Source organism: Adiantum capillus-veneris, chromosome 7 (genome assembly GCF_014529385.1).
Source record: "Adiantum capillus-veneris isolate H3 chromosome 7, ASM1452938v2, whole genome shotgun sequence".
Taxonomy (NCBI): domain Eukaryota; kingdom Viridiplantae; phylum Streptophyta; class Polypodiopsida; order Polypodiales; family Pteridaceae; genus Adiantum; species Adiantum capillus-veneris.
The window spans coordinates 139,025,201-139,040,038 of NC_140937.1; the positions used below are offsets into that span (position 1 = coordinate 139,025,201).

The 14,838-nt window shown below is 41.2% G+C and overlaps 1 pseudogene; it reads left to right on the forward strand.

Annotated features, from left to right (window-relative positions):
* The first annotated feature begins 10,742 nt into the window (after window positions 1-10,742).
* Window positions 10,743-12,887, forward strand: LOC147454696 (uncharacterized; annotated as a pseudogene).
* Window positions 12,888-14,838: the final 1,951 nt, after the last annotated feature.

Here is a 14,838-nt window from a genome sequence, read left to right on the forward strand (position 1 = left end):
ACACACACACACACACACTCACACTCATGTATCCTCCCCATTGCTCTATGCTTCCGCATCTTTCAACTTTGACATGGTACTAGAGCTTTAAGCTCATTGATATTGGAAGACCATGGCGAGAAGAGGAACACATGTGGTGGCTTTTGAAACTAGCAAGGAGGAGCAAGAGCAAAGCATCAAGGCATGCATGGGCCAAGGACCAGTGTTTTGAAACGCAAGAAAAGGATACTAGTGTTTTCCCATCGGCTAAGTGGTGCAGCTTCTTGACCCTCTAGGCACCAGCAACTATGGTCGACAACGAGGACTGGTGGCAATCTTTGTGGCACGCATTTAAAACACTAGAGCAAGGAGAGTCAGTACCGTGGAGGTCATAGGCGTTATGAGATGCCAGTAGTACAAGGCATCTGAGAGCTCCCAACGTTCTATAATTCTCACATATGCGCTAGGCAACGCCATGGAGTCAACATTTCGAGAGACACATTTTCCTCTTCTTGCAGGCAGGGCATTTTGCCAGCAACACAAGGCATTTGCGAGCTCCCAACGTTCTATAATGCTCACATATGCATTAGGCGACGCCATGGAGTCAACATTTCGAGAGGCACATTTTCCTCTTCTTGTAGGCAGGGCATTTTTAAACGCCATCGCAATTAGCATTTGGAGATGCATGGCTTGGAAGGCCAAGGTGGACAACATTTTGGCAGTGTTTTGAAATGCAACGAAAAATTCACTCGGAGCATTCAACAGCAGTGGCGCATAGCCTTGGGATGCACCAACCTTGTGCCAAGTTTTGAGATTGTTCCCGCAATGCCTCACGTCATTGGAGAACCATAACCAAGACCAATGATCGGCTATGGAACATGGATCAACCAACAACTGATTAGCGGCCTATGCATGGACAAATTTCCCATGGAAGCCGTCAGTTTGTTTGGCACAAAATTGTGAAGCCAAAAGCAAATACACAAGTTTGCTAGAGGACAGAGGCAAAGGCAAGCTTGACAAGGATGACAATACCATTATTCAATTAGCTACCTCGATATCCACAAGATCCAACAACTGTTGTTATAAATGTGACACGACGCTTTCTTTCACTCAAGAATGCAAAGCCAAAGGAAAAAACAAGAACTCACGAAAGGACAAAGGAAAATGCAAGCTGCACAGAGATAACGGTGATAAAGAATTGAAAGAGGAGATTAGCATGGCACGTGTGGCAACAGCCACAATGGCCACGAGGCGAGATTTCTAATTAGATGGCGGTTGGTGCAACTAGCTTCAGCCAGAGAGAGGCTTGTGAGCGAGAGGGGAAAAATAAAGCTCCCTACAAATCATTTGGACCCTTGTGTTGGAGCTCAAGTTAAAGGTATTTGAAGCCGTGGGTTAGAGTTCAAGGCATATGCATCTGGCAAGGAACCAATCATACGTATCTAAAACACTATGGATATGTGCGCCACTTCATTGTTGTTGTTTGGATTATGGACATGATGTGTTTCAAATTTCATTGTCTAAAAATTATGGGCGTGATGTGTTCACAATTCACGAATATAGATTCTTGGAGGTAGTGTGGTCTACCGTTCAATTTTCTATGAGGCAAACGATACTCAAGATGGAATTCTTCTAAGGCAAAAAGTTGGAGGTGGCAATTCCGAGGTGTATCCAATAGGGACCACTACTGGGGTGCCCATGGTAGCTTCTTCATTGACTTGGTCCCACTATTTATGTCCACTATGAGCTGCAGAGAGGATTTTTGGTAAGTTATTTCTGGTGTTCATTAGGTTTAACTTTTTCTTTATATCCAAGATATTGTTGTTTGCAAAGACATGTGTGGTAAAAATAGGCGTTGTCAAATGCTTCTTCATAGCATATCTTTGAATTGTGGAGGGACATTGGTTGTAGTGTTGGAGTAAAGTAGCTAAATAGATTGGCCATCAGCTTTTTACAATACAATTTGTGTCACAATGAAATTTTAAAAGGAAAGTCTATAGTATGGAATTGATTGTTACATTGTCTTGGTAGTGGTGGGTCGTGCCAAGAGTGTGTTGCCATTGGTGAAGGTCAATCCCAAATCTGGTTTTCCTCTCCTCAATCAGTGATTAAACTAGCTCTTGAATATTACAGACAAGGAGTAAAAGTTCGAATGCACATTCAATGACATCAAAAACTGGAGCCACAATGTAACAAGGTGAGAATCTACACAAATTTGCATGAAAGTAGAAAGCCAAATTCATGAACGAGGTTTGCTAAGCAAGCCTCTAGTGTGCAGAAAAGGTTACCCTTAATTTGTCCTAAGGACACCCATTAAACCCCATAAATAATATAAGGAAATGGATTAAAATTTTTACAAACGTCTTTGGAAATGCACTTATTGCAAGTATATGTTCTACATGTGATAAGGGTCATTTGTTTTTCTTTTAAAATACCATAAGCACGAGGAATTTGTATTAGAAAATCATAATTCTTACAAAATTGTAGTAGTTGAGACTACATACGAACCAGACCAAAGGTTTATCTATAAAACATAATGATGTTGTCGGAATGTGTGCGGTCAAGCTAGGAAGGTGCAAAACCTTTGGCTGTGAGAGTTCGTGATGAGAGTCACAAACACTTTGTGAAAAAACGTTTGTGGAGAAGCACCAATCCTCTTTCTAAGGGTGATTGAAAATCTAAGAGCGCTCGTGACACTAAAGTCACAAACCCTCTTTCCTATCGTGCTTGAAAATTGCTTGTTTTCGTAGTTGAGATTATCATAAAAGGATCACCAAACCACATTCAATTTCACTTAAAAATACCATTTGAAAACACTAAAGTTTCAGTCATGAAACCTCGATGCTCATACAAGCACAAATCTCAATCAAAACCCAAACCTCTTTCATGTTATCATGTAGCCTCGGCCCCCAATTACATAGTCGTAGCACCAAACAATCAAAAGAAATGCACGAGATTCCACCTTTATGGCGATGATTTTCTGATCTTGCAGAGATTTATGAGCTTCTAAATTGAAGCCCACACACCATTTTGATAAGGGGAAACCCTAATTCACTCCCTCACAAGCTCAGATACAAGATTGCGAAGAGGCGGGACTGTAGCACACATAGATTGGGCAAGCATGGAAGCTATTGCACAGTAGGGAAAAATTGCATGTTTTTTCTGTAAAAAGCCACCCTCTCTCTCTTCCCCACGGCAATATGAGATGATGTGTCAATTTTTGGGCCATTTTGCCACTTTGGACCAAAACTAGGTCATTTTTAGCTCATTTTTTATGCGAAAAATCCCAAACAGAGTCAGAAAAATCCCTAAATTTGTGGGATCACTTGCATAAGCATAAAAAGATTATATAAGCATCATTTTTCATCAATATACCATTTTGGATCACTTTCCATGCAATTCTGCAATGGCATCTATTAGTTGCTATTTTTGGCAGTTTTTGTGCGCATCACTCTTTATAGGCAAGATGAGTGTGCCACCATGAAACACTTGGACTATGTACATAGTAAAGCCAAATTAAGCATCTTATCAAGTGGAAAAGCATGCAAATGCACCACATCCAAGGCCACGACTCTTCGAATAGGTATGTACATAATAGCGACCACAGTAGCCGCTTCAACATATATCACAATCTGTACATGATTTCTTTTATTTGCATACATCAAGAAGTGTCAAGAGTGAGATGAATCTTTTTATTTCAGACTATGTACGTGCCATGGCACGACATCCACCCCCTCTAAACCTGCACATCCTCCGGTATGTGCCACAACAACATTTGTAAAGCATTAAAACTCACGGTCAAACGCCATATTTTCACTTTCATCCTCAGTTTGCATATAGTTGGATTCATCATCCTCTTCACTTGGTTGTGCATCAAATGGATCATCATCCCCTCTTCTTTTGAATAATTTAATTCTTTTTCCTACAATGGGAATTTTCATTTCTGTCCCATCCAGTTCACGCAAAGTGTAAGTTGCATTTCATGCACATGTTTAACAACATAAGGACCAAACCATCTCTTTGTAAGCTTCCTTATTGTAGAGAGTTGTTTTTCAAGACTACTATCATAAACCAACACCCAATCACCTTCTTCAATGTCTTTTGGTTTGAGCCTATGCCTCTTGTCAAATCTATCTTTGTTTTTCAACCTTCATTCTTTAGTCGAGTTTTGCAAGCTCAACATCTTCAAGCCTTCTTTTCCATTGTTGTATGCGCAATGCAAGAAGGTATTCTCTACCCATTCCATCTTCCCATGGCAATACATTCCATGTAAGAACTACACCTTCAATTGGCATCACACGTTTTTTACCATACATCAATTCAATAGGCATATAGCCGGTGACTGAACTATGTGTTGTACGGTCAGCCCACAATGCAAATGGCAGTAACCTTGGCCACTCTCCAAGCTTACCTTCACAAGCCTTAGCTAAATCTTTGATTATTGGAGGATTCCCTCTTTCACTTTTGCCATTACCCTCTGGGTTATAAGCACAAGTTAAAGCTAGTTTGATGCCCATTCTAGAGAAGAATTCCCTTGCTTCATCAGCATCCAATTCTCCTCTATTTGCAGTTTTCTTTTCCACACATCCATAGCAAAAGATCACATCTTCAAGAAGGAACTTACATACATCTTGCCCATATACCTCGATGTCCTTCCCATAAACTTTCATGGAACTCCATGATGATTTGTTGTTGAGTAACCTTATCGCATACTACACGCAATGGTGTTCCATCTCTTTGTTTAGGATGCTTCCATAAGTAGCCATCCCTCAGGAAGTATCCATATGCTTTTCTTCTTATCCTCTTAAATTCCTGCTCATTCCAATCATCCTGCTTCTATAGAGTACTTAAGTAGCTACTTGTCAAGAGCCATTCATCCTCATATAGTTCCTCTGAAAAGGACTCAAGTGAAGACACAAAACATGCATGACTACTCTTTGCATGATCAATAGTATAAAACTTTGTGCCTACATCATCTCCCTCAATAAACATGTCATGTTCATCTTCATACCTTGCCCTAGATAGCATATCTGCCATTGGATTTTCTTTCCTTGCAATATGCTTGAACTCAGGATTCAAGGACTTTATGTAGGCTATCCATCGCAACATTGCAATATCAAGAGTCGAACAGTTTGTGATCATTTCAAGAAGAGGAAAACAATCAATTTCCACAACCACTGATGCCCCTATCAAGTACTCCTTGTCACACCCCAATGATGTAACCACCCCCAATAGTTCCCTTTTTATTTGTGCATAATCTCGTTGGCGAGAACTCAGAATCTTGGCTTCAAATCTCACCTCATAACTTTTTCCTTCATCATCATCTTGCCCTACTGCCCATCCTATTCCTGTAGGACTTGTGTCCACTGTCACAATGACAGGTCTCTCACATGTAGAGTCTACCTTTCTCAAGGTTGGCGATGAAATAAGTAGCTTCTTTAGCTTTGTCATGGCTTTTGTGTGCTCTTCTTCCCATCAAAACTTCCGATTCTTTCTCAACAACCTATAAAGGAAATCTGCTACGTGTGCATATTGTGGTATCCAAATAAGATAGAAGACGCAAGCACCAAGAAATCTTCGAACTTCAGTTATAGTTGTACATGTTTCTTTCATGTTTTTGATTGCATACATCTTTTTTGGACAAGGCCTTCTACCATAAGGACCACACATATGCCCCACAATCAACACTTCATTAACTCCAAATACAAATTTTTTTCCTGACAGGGTAAGATTAACTTCTTCCAGCCTTGACAAAATCTTCTCACAATCTTTGATATGGTTTGCAACAAACTTACGGCACTCCCTTGAATCCACACCTTCATCTTTATCTTTGTCTTCACATCCTTTGATGGGCACATCATCAAGAAATGGCATTGTGATTTTGAGGTTTGAAGTCACGTAGAACCTTGTTCATCCCATTCATCATATGTGCAGCTGAATTCGTTGCTCCTTGAGGTAAGGTACACATCTTTACCAGTCCCAAAGGTGTTTTCATTGTTGTCAAATCTCTACTCTCAACATCTAGCTGAAATTGATTGTACCTGAATAGAGATCCCCCATTAAGTAAATTGACCTTCCTGCAAACGCCTCTGTAAATTCATTCACTATAGGTCATGTACCCACATTCCTGTTGGTAACCTTGTTTATAGGTTGCTTATCTTGTATGAACCGCAAAGATCCATTCTTCTCAGGCACAATGAACCACATGTTCGAATATGGCGCATAAGAAGGCTCCAAGATACCTGTGCTAATCTTTTCATTGAGTAGTTCTATTAACTTTGGCAAATGTGCTTTCGGAACCGAAATTGGGCATAGATTCCAAGGTGCATGAGGGATAGTGAAGATCACCATAGATACAACAACATTAGGATCAACACACCCTATCTCATGTGGCTAGAAAGTAAAAGCCTTATTATGTCTTGAAAGAATTTCTTTAAAACTCTTCTTCTCTTCTTCTATTGAAAACTCCTCACAACCAACTTCTATCTCTTTTAGGGATTCCATTGTGAACTTGTGTCCATTTCTTTTTGGATCCCTGAGACTCGGCTGCAAAGAAGCTTGCTCTAGCTTGTTCTTGCAATCTGATGGTAAAAGGTAAGGCCACTGGTCTCACTTTCTTTGCCATTGTTTTGTACTTGGTCTCGACATGCACTTCCAGTCCTTCATTAGCATTGAAATATTTCTGATCTTTGACAGCCTCAATCACATCATACATTTTTATAGAGCATACTTCCACAACGTGGTTCCATCTTGCATTCTAGAGTCCATTATAGCCTCAAGCTTAAGCATAGTATCTGCATGAGAAACTTGTTCAAAGAAACCTGAAGTGCTTTCACTATCTTCTATGAAATCATTTTCCTTCATGTATTTCTCTACATTATATACATATTGTCGTGCACTTCTTTTCATATCCTCAAGCTTCATAAAACATACTGACCCATGCTCTGTTAATCCGTGGAAACCTATAGAAAAAGCTTATTCTCGCTTTGGGTCAGGCGAGAATGGTACATGGCCAAAACTCCTTATTTCCCTTTTTTTTTTGAACTCTTTGTTTGCTTTTGGTAGAGGATACTCACAAAGACTATTGCGGTTCCTTTCGTGATTCACACTCACACAGTCAAAAATTGCACAGCTCTCTTCCTATCTCTACTCTTTACCCTAGCATAAGCAGAACCATCATCCAAGACCTTTGTTTCCATGCGAACGGCTGTGATGTATGGCTGCCCAAGGATAAGAGGATAGGTAGACATCTCCTGCACAAAGAAGTTTTGATCATCCTTCACATTACCAATCGCCACTTTCACATTTGGACAAGCCCCATACATCTCTCTTGATGAGTTATTTGCAGCTCTAATCATCCACCCATGGTCTGTGTCTATCGGCCACTTACTCTTCATGTAAAGACTCTTGGACATAGGATTGATTTCAGAGCCATGATCTATCAATGCAACATATGGCTCCTCAAGATCACCCACCTTGACCAAAGTTTCTGTTGTAGCTCTTGCCCGATGAATTTTGGAGTAGTGGCTTTTATAGGAAGCTTCATCTTCTTCTTCATCATCTGTAAATCTAGCATGTGCATCTCTTTGAGAAGACTGGTAGCATCCTACCACACTTTCATCGCAATCACTCTCTTGGACATGTATCCCATGTGCCTTAAGTGACTCCCTTCACCCTCAGACTGTGGAGGAATAGACTCAGTGAGAGTTTGCCTCTTTCTTTTTATGATATCTATAATTTCTTCATGAAAATCGCGTTTAGCAATGCCAAGTACTTCACCTAAGATAAAATCAACTTTGCTATTCAAAATCTTTTTCTCTAATACCTGCTTTAAGTTTGTGGCAGCTTCAATGTTAGATTGTAGTTTGTATGCAGGGCCTTTCGCCTTGGCTTTTCCTTGCTCTCTCTACTTCCCTATAGATGCCTCCTCCATAGGAATCTCGATAGAGAAGGCACATGTGGTGGAGCCTCATAAGAAGGTCCTGCATCCTTTCTTCCTCCGGCTCTTGTAACCCTCTTTGAAGTAGAAGGACCTGCATCTCCATTCTCACGTCTACGCTTCTCTTTTATAATTGCATTGTTATAGCATTTTGCAAGATAGGCATGCACTGATAAAGAGTCCATAGGGTCATCCTAATCTGTTGTATGGCATAGGCAATCACCAGCTTCATGTAATACCTGTTTAGTTACCTTCCCTTTTTCGGTTGAGGCTACTCCATATGGCCACAAGCTATCAACCTCCTCAAAATCATCTGGAGTAGAATTTAACGCTTTCTTTGGAATTAGCTCTATCTTTGCCCCATAGGTAGCATCCTCCACTGCAGAAATAGCATGACTAGTTGCCATATCCTCCACTAACTTCCGCATATCCCCTTTTCCAAAGTTAGTTCCCAATGGCATACCTATCTCCTGTAGATGGATCTTGCCATCCTTAAAAAAACACAAGGTCTCTTTTCAAGGCATCATTGAAGCTATCACAAATCCTTCTACCATGGTCTGTGCCATCACACCATATGCATCTGTGCGCAAATCCTTCTTTGCTTTGGGATTTCCGTCATGCAGGTTGTCCTTTCTCTTCAAGCCTAGTCAGCTTTAACTTCATTTCTCGCATGCCCTTAACAAGCTCATCAAGCATAGAGTTATCACCTTTTGGACTCACACTAATAGGCTTTGATGGAATCCCAGACATGTTGGAGGTAGAAGTAGGACCATTCACCACCATTTTATCTCAACGGTGTTGCCTCTTAGCAAGCAATGAGACCGCGTCCTCGATCTCTTTCCACTCAGCCTTTAGACCTTGTTCTGTATTCTTGTCTTCAAGGAGTAGCTCTAACTTTTCTTGGAGCTCAGAACCTGCAGCTTGAAGGAACAATTCAGTCTTTTCACTATCTAAAGTGGCTCGCTCTGTTCCTGATAGCTGAGCATAGCTCCGCCCCAAACACTTTCAACAATTCGGTGATGGAAAGTCCTTCTTTTGGCTTTGCAACCCATTCCAAGAAGGTCCTTTTTGTAACCCTTTCAGAGTCCTCCATGAAGTATTCCTCCTTTAGGGATAATTTGAATTGCTCCCAACCTTCTCCATGCTCCTCCCTGATTCCCCTTACATGGTCTCTAATCTCGAGGACCACAACAAGCTCAAAACTACGAATCATGTCCATCTCTGGAACCCATTGTAGCTCCATCTCCTATACATAACCACGAAGAAACTTTGTGACATCTTTCCCCTCAAATTGGTCCATTTTGTTCACAATAGCTTGAAGGGCTTTGGTTGATAACACCTCCCTTCTTTCTGCAGCCCTGTTATTGTCGCATAAACATGGCAAATGATTGAAACATTTGCATTGTGCCTTGATCAAAACGCATGCCTTGTTTCTCTTACTGATCCATAGATTTAATTATTTGTAATTAAACCTTTCAAACCAAGTTTTTGAACCCCCACCCTAGCTGCTTTGTGTCGGGTTCACCAAAAATGTCGGAATGTCTACGGTCTAGCTGGGAAGATGCAAAACCTCTAGCTGTGAGAGTTCGTGATGAGAGTCACAAACACTTTGTGAAAAAACGTTTGTGGAGAATCACCGACCCCTTTTCCAAGGGTGACTGAAAATCTAAGAGCGTTCGTGACAACAAAGTCACAAACCCTCTTTCCTATCGTGCTTGGAAATTGCTTATTTTCGTAGTTGAGATTATGATATAGGATCACCAAACCACATTCAATTTCACTTAAAAATACCATTTAAAAACACTAAAGTTTCAGCCATGAAACCTCGATGCTCATACAAGCACAAATTGCAATCAAAACCCAAACCTCTTTCATGTTAGCATGTAGCCTAGCCCCCAATTACATAGTCGTAGCACCAAACAGTTGATAGGAATGCACGAGATTCCACCTTCACGGCAATGATTTTCTGGTCTTGCAGAGATTTATGAGCTTCTAAATTGAATCCCACACACCATTTTGATAAGGGGAAACCCTAATTCACTCCCTCACAAGCTCAGATACAAGATTATGAAGAGGCGGGACTGCCTCACACATAGATTGGGCAACCATGGAAGTTATTGCACAGTAGTGCAAAATTATAGGTTTCTTCTGTAAAAAGCCACCCCCTCTCTCTTCCCCACGGCAATACGATCTGATGTGTCAATTTCTTGGCCATTTTTCCACTTTGGACCAAAACTAGGTCATTTTCAACTCATTTTTGAACCAAAAAATATCATTTTTTATACGAAAAATCCCAAACAGTCAAAAAATCCCTAAATTTGTGGGATCACTCGCATAAGCATGAAAAGCATAGATAAGCATCATTTTCATCAATATACCATTTTGGATCACTTTCTATGCAATTCTGCAATGGTGCCTGTTAGCTACTATTTTTGGCAGTTTTTGTCCGCATCACTTTTTGTAGGCAAGATGAGTGTACCACCATGAAACACTTCGACTATGTACATTGTCAAACCAAATTAAGCATCTTATCAAGTGGAAAAGCATGCAAATGCGCCACATCCAGGGCCACGACTACCCTGATAAGTATGTACATGATAGCGATCGCAGTAGCCGCTTCAACATATATCACAATAGTACATGATTGCTTTTATTTGCATACATCGAGAAGTGTCAAGAGTGAGGCGAATGTTTTTATTTGACACTATGTACGTGCCACGACATGACACCGTGCAAGGCAAATGAGCTAAACACTTGAGACTTCAAACATAGATTTCATTCCATTCAAGTTATCAATTTTAGCCTGAAGTTGGCCTAGGTAGTAATGACCCTCGAGCTATCTCGATGTCAAGCTCATATCCCCAGTCGTCTTGATTACTGTGTTTTGGACCAAGAAAGGTATCCTAAAAGATTCCAAGCACTTCTATGACTGAGCTCAAACGTGGGGAGCTAGTGGTAGTGACCTAGAAGGGAAAGTAATGGATAAGGGTCATTTGTTAGAACTAAAATACTCTCTATGGCCTTTATAATTTGATTCCATGGAACTCTATAACTAGGGTAGAGGAGCCACTAAAAAACTGGGTGCCTTTTTAAGGACCAATCCCCCCCCCCCTTTGGTTCAACAATAGTAGGCTCCAAGTTAGGTGCACAAGCAGCGAGACGGTTTAGAGCAGGCGTGGGAAAATCCCATTCGTGCTAGAGGTGGTTCATTCCTTGCTAGCGCTTATGCCCCTAATTACCCCCTAAAACCGTTTTCTATTTTGCCCCCCTTTTGTTGGCACTGTCGTTAGGTAGGGTCTATGGGGAGGAATTTTGTCGCCATGGCATGGCCATAGGACCTTAGGCCAATGGGGAGTTTCCGAGCAAGGGTATGTTTTTTATGTGGATGGCATGCATTGGATTGCTACTTTTGTTTTTAGGGAAAATTACCAAAATACCCCTCTAATTTGTGGAAATTCCCAAAATACCCCTCAAATTTCAAAAATTCCCAAAATACCCTTGTATCTATTTTGGTTGAATTATTCAAGCTTATCATTCCTTTATTCTTTTTTGACAATCAAGATCCATATTTGAGTGCTTAGCATGTAATTTGTCACAAATTACCTCGCAAAAAAGGGCAATTATATCTAAAAATAATGAAGCAATTCATCTCCAAAGCCTACATAACCTACTCAAATTCTAGTTTTAGTATCTTGTATTGATAGACAATTAGTCTTCTTATGAAAGGTACAAATTTTTTAATCTTTGGAAAAATTTAATCTCACAACCGGGGGTATTTTGGGAAATTTGGAAAATTTGAGGGGTATTTTGCGAAATTATGACAAAATATCGGGGGTATTTTGGGAATTTTTGAAATTTGAAGGGTATTTTGGGCATTTCCACAAATTAGAGGGGTATTTTGATAATTTTCCCTTGTTTTTAAGACTTGTTACCTGCTGAGCTGCGCTTTTCGGCCCCACACAGACTCCTTTCGCTCCACCACGTGGTCAACCAGGAAGCCCTCCCGAGTGCCAACTCGTCCTGGACAACCAAGCCCATCTTGGCGACGACATTTTGTAGGAACCCTTTGAGTGTGAAGAGTCCTTTAATTGCAGCTTCGACATGATTATCCGCGACGAGGATCGCCTCTTGCATGACGTGGAAGCGGGGTCAGCCAATGTGATGAGCAGCTGCAGCAGCCGGCTCAGCAACTGCACAGCAGGAAGCTCCGGGACTGCATTCAGTGCAGCACATACAGCATTCTGTCGCAGTAGTGTGGATTCTGAGAGGGACCGTCTACAGCACGGCGTCCTCTGCAAGCTTTCAGCTAGCACCAGGCCGGCAATGCAGCTGCTCGTCTTAAGACAGCTACAGCCAGTATAGCGCAAATCTGTCTGCAGGGCTTGATTACAGTGCAGATACAGATGGCATGAGCGAGATCATCACAAATTCATGTGATGAGTTTGACTGTTGCGGCCACAAGACTGCAGGGCACAGCTTTGCACAGGCGGATGGCATCGCCGTAGGACAGGGTCATGCTGACAGAGCATGCGCCGAGGATGACGTGGATGCACGCCATGCACGTGACACAGGTGCCCATAACGATGATGATGAGGATGAGCATGTCATGTAGTATGATGATGCAACCATGGTAGACGAGACATGCTATTCTGAGGACCTCCTGCTAGATTTCGAAGAGTCGATTGAAGAGCTGGTGCGGTGTCACCAGCTGATTGGACAGCACGATGAGCTGCATGCATTGTACTGCCGCTACATCCAACTAAATCCTCCAAACCTCCACCATAGCCCTCGCCGTTTTCCAAGTTTTACAACGTCTTGAAGCTTAATTAAGCTGGTTAATTCCTCTTTGTAACATTATTGAGCCTAAGAGCTTTCTTGTAATGTAAATCTGCACACACCCTTAAATTTCAATACAATTGTAATTCTTCCATTGAGTGCAAATTCAATTCATTGTGTGGAATGAAGGCGATGCCCTCACCTAACTTAATTAATATAAGCCTCAATCTTGGTTCTCCATCATGTGAGATTCTCTCCCTTTAGCTAATTTGTCTCACGTATGGTGGTTCATTTTTGGAAGGTCCGCCAAGTGCTCACAAAATACATTTTTTTTCCAACCCATGCCCACACCTATCTTAATAAGCCTGCTGCCTCAATCCAGGTTCTCCATTGTTTCATACAGTCCTTCATTTTTGAAGGTCCACCAACTTCCAAGTGCTCACAAAAATATTGTACCAATTGATCACAGTCCATTTCAAAATAGGAGCAACTCTGTGCACGTTAACATCAATCTGCTTTAGCAACTTTTGACGACAAGTAGAACTCTCATATTACTTGGGTGTTGTACCACTGTGAACACAGTGCTATGTCTGTTAAGATCAATCTTTCCTGACTCCAAATCCTTTGCAATGCTTCGCGCTAGCAATACCTTTTGTTGTGCTCGTTCCTTGTTGCCACTATTGTCAAAACCTGGAATGCCATCATCTGTTGATCGTCGCCTTTGAATTTCTTTCTCATCAATCGTAACTTTCTCGATCTGGCCACTTGGTCCCAAGTGTACTGTAAAAATAGGACTTGTACCATAACCCCATGTGTCAGAGTCCTCTTTAATTTGTAAGCATCGTGAACATCTTTCCACCAAGTCTTCAAGTTTGTCAATTGCTCTGTGAACTTTGTTGACCCAATGACCACAGAATCAGACTGTTTAGAGCCTAATACATTCTGGGTTGATAAATGTACGAAATCGGTGGCTTCTGGCTCACTTTCAGGACCTTTGACTTTTGCCCCTTCACTAGAAACCAAGGCAGGCTTGCATGGCATAGCTGAGCCTTGATTTGGTGATTCTCCATGTTGAAAATTGCCTTGGTTGGTTGCAGTGGAGAGGCCAGTAATGCTACCTACATCAACTACATGTGAACCAATAACAAGGAAAAACCGACCATCCTCACGAAGGTTGAATTATCTCATTTCAAGCCCTTAAGGCAATGAATCAATACAAAGCAAATGCCTTGAGATTCAGATTTTATGATACCTATTATTCTATGTCAGAATTTGTTCATTTTTTAAGGTGTTTTTTTCGCCCAAAAAATCTAGCTCGAGGTTAGGGAACATTCTATACTTTAGCTCAACATGTCAAAGTGTACACAGCCTCTCAAAGAGTCCAATACCTCACGCCTTACGGGACTTGCCTTAAACTACTCAAGGAAAGGTAACTCGGTGTGACAGTGCGAATTTCTGCTCATAGGTCGAATCATGCTTGAGTTACAGCAGCCAGCACAACGGTAACCTTAGTGAACACGTAAAATGATAGGAAAAGGTTTTCGATTGTAACCCTCGTAATGTGTATTTTTCTTCTTGCTGGGAAGGTTGCAAATGTTAGGACACAATGCAATAAATAGTCATTTTGCAACGCTGTTCTCAAGAAATTCTCTTAGAAGAGTAACATACAACACCTGAGGAGTGGGTCATAGTGGTTCAGATCTTGAATACTTCCTCTCCTGCACCACACTTTTCAATAAGTTACTACTGTAAACCACATATCTTCCATAACCCAGATCACAATTTATATCATTTACTACTATGAATCGCCAAGCATAATTTAATAACACTTTGAGCCAACAATTTTAACTTTTACTTTAAGGTAGGGTAAAACCCCCAACTTAAGGCCACCTAAGAGAGGGAGCTTAGATCTCCGATCTTCGAGCTCAATTATAACCAGCCAGTACCTCATTTGATTCGCTTCGTCGAGAGCTTTACGAAAAAATTGATCTCAACTTTTTTGATGATCGGAGCCGAAAGTTATAAATCTATTTATGCATTCCTGTGTAACAAAAATGGGTGTGAAAAAGAAGACACACCAACCCCAAAAGAAAGACATGGGTGCCAACAAGGGTTAAAGTCATCCATTGCCCAATGAAAAGGTT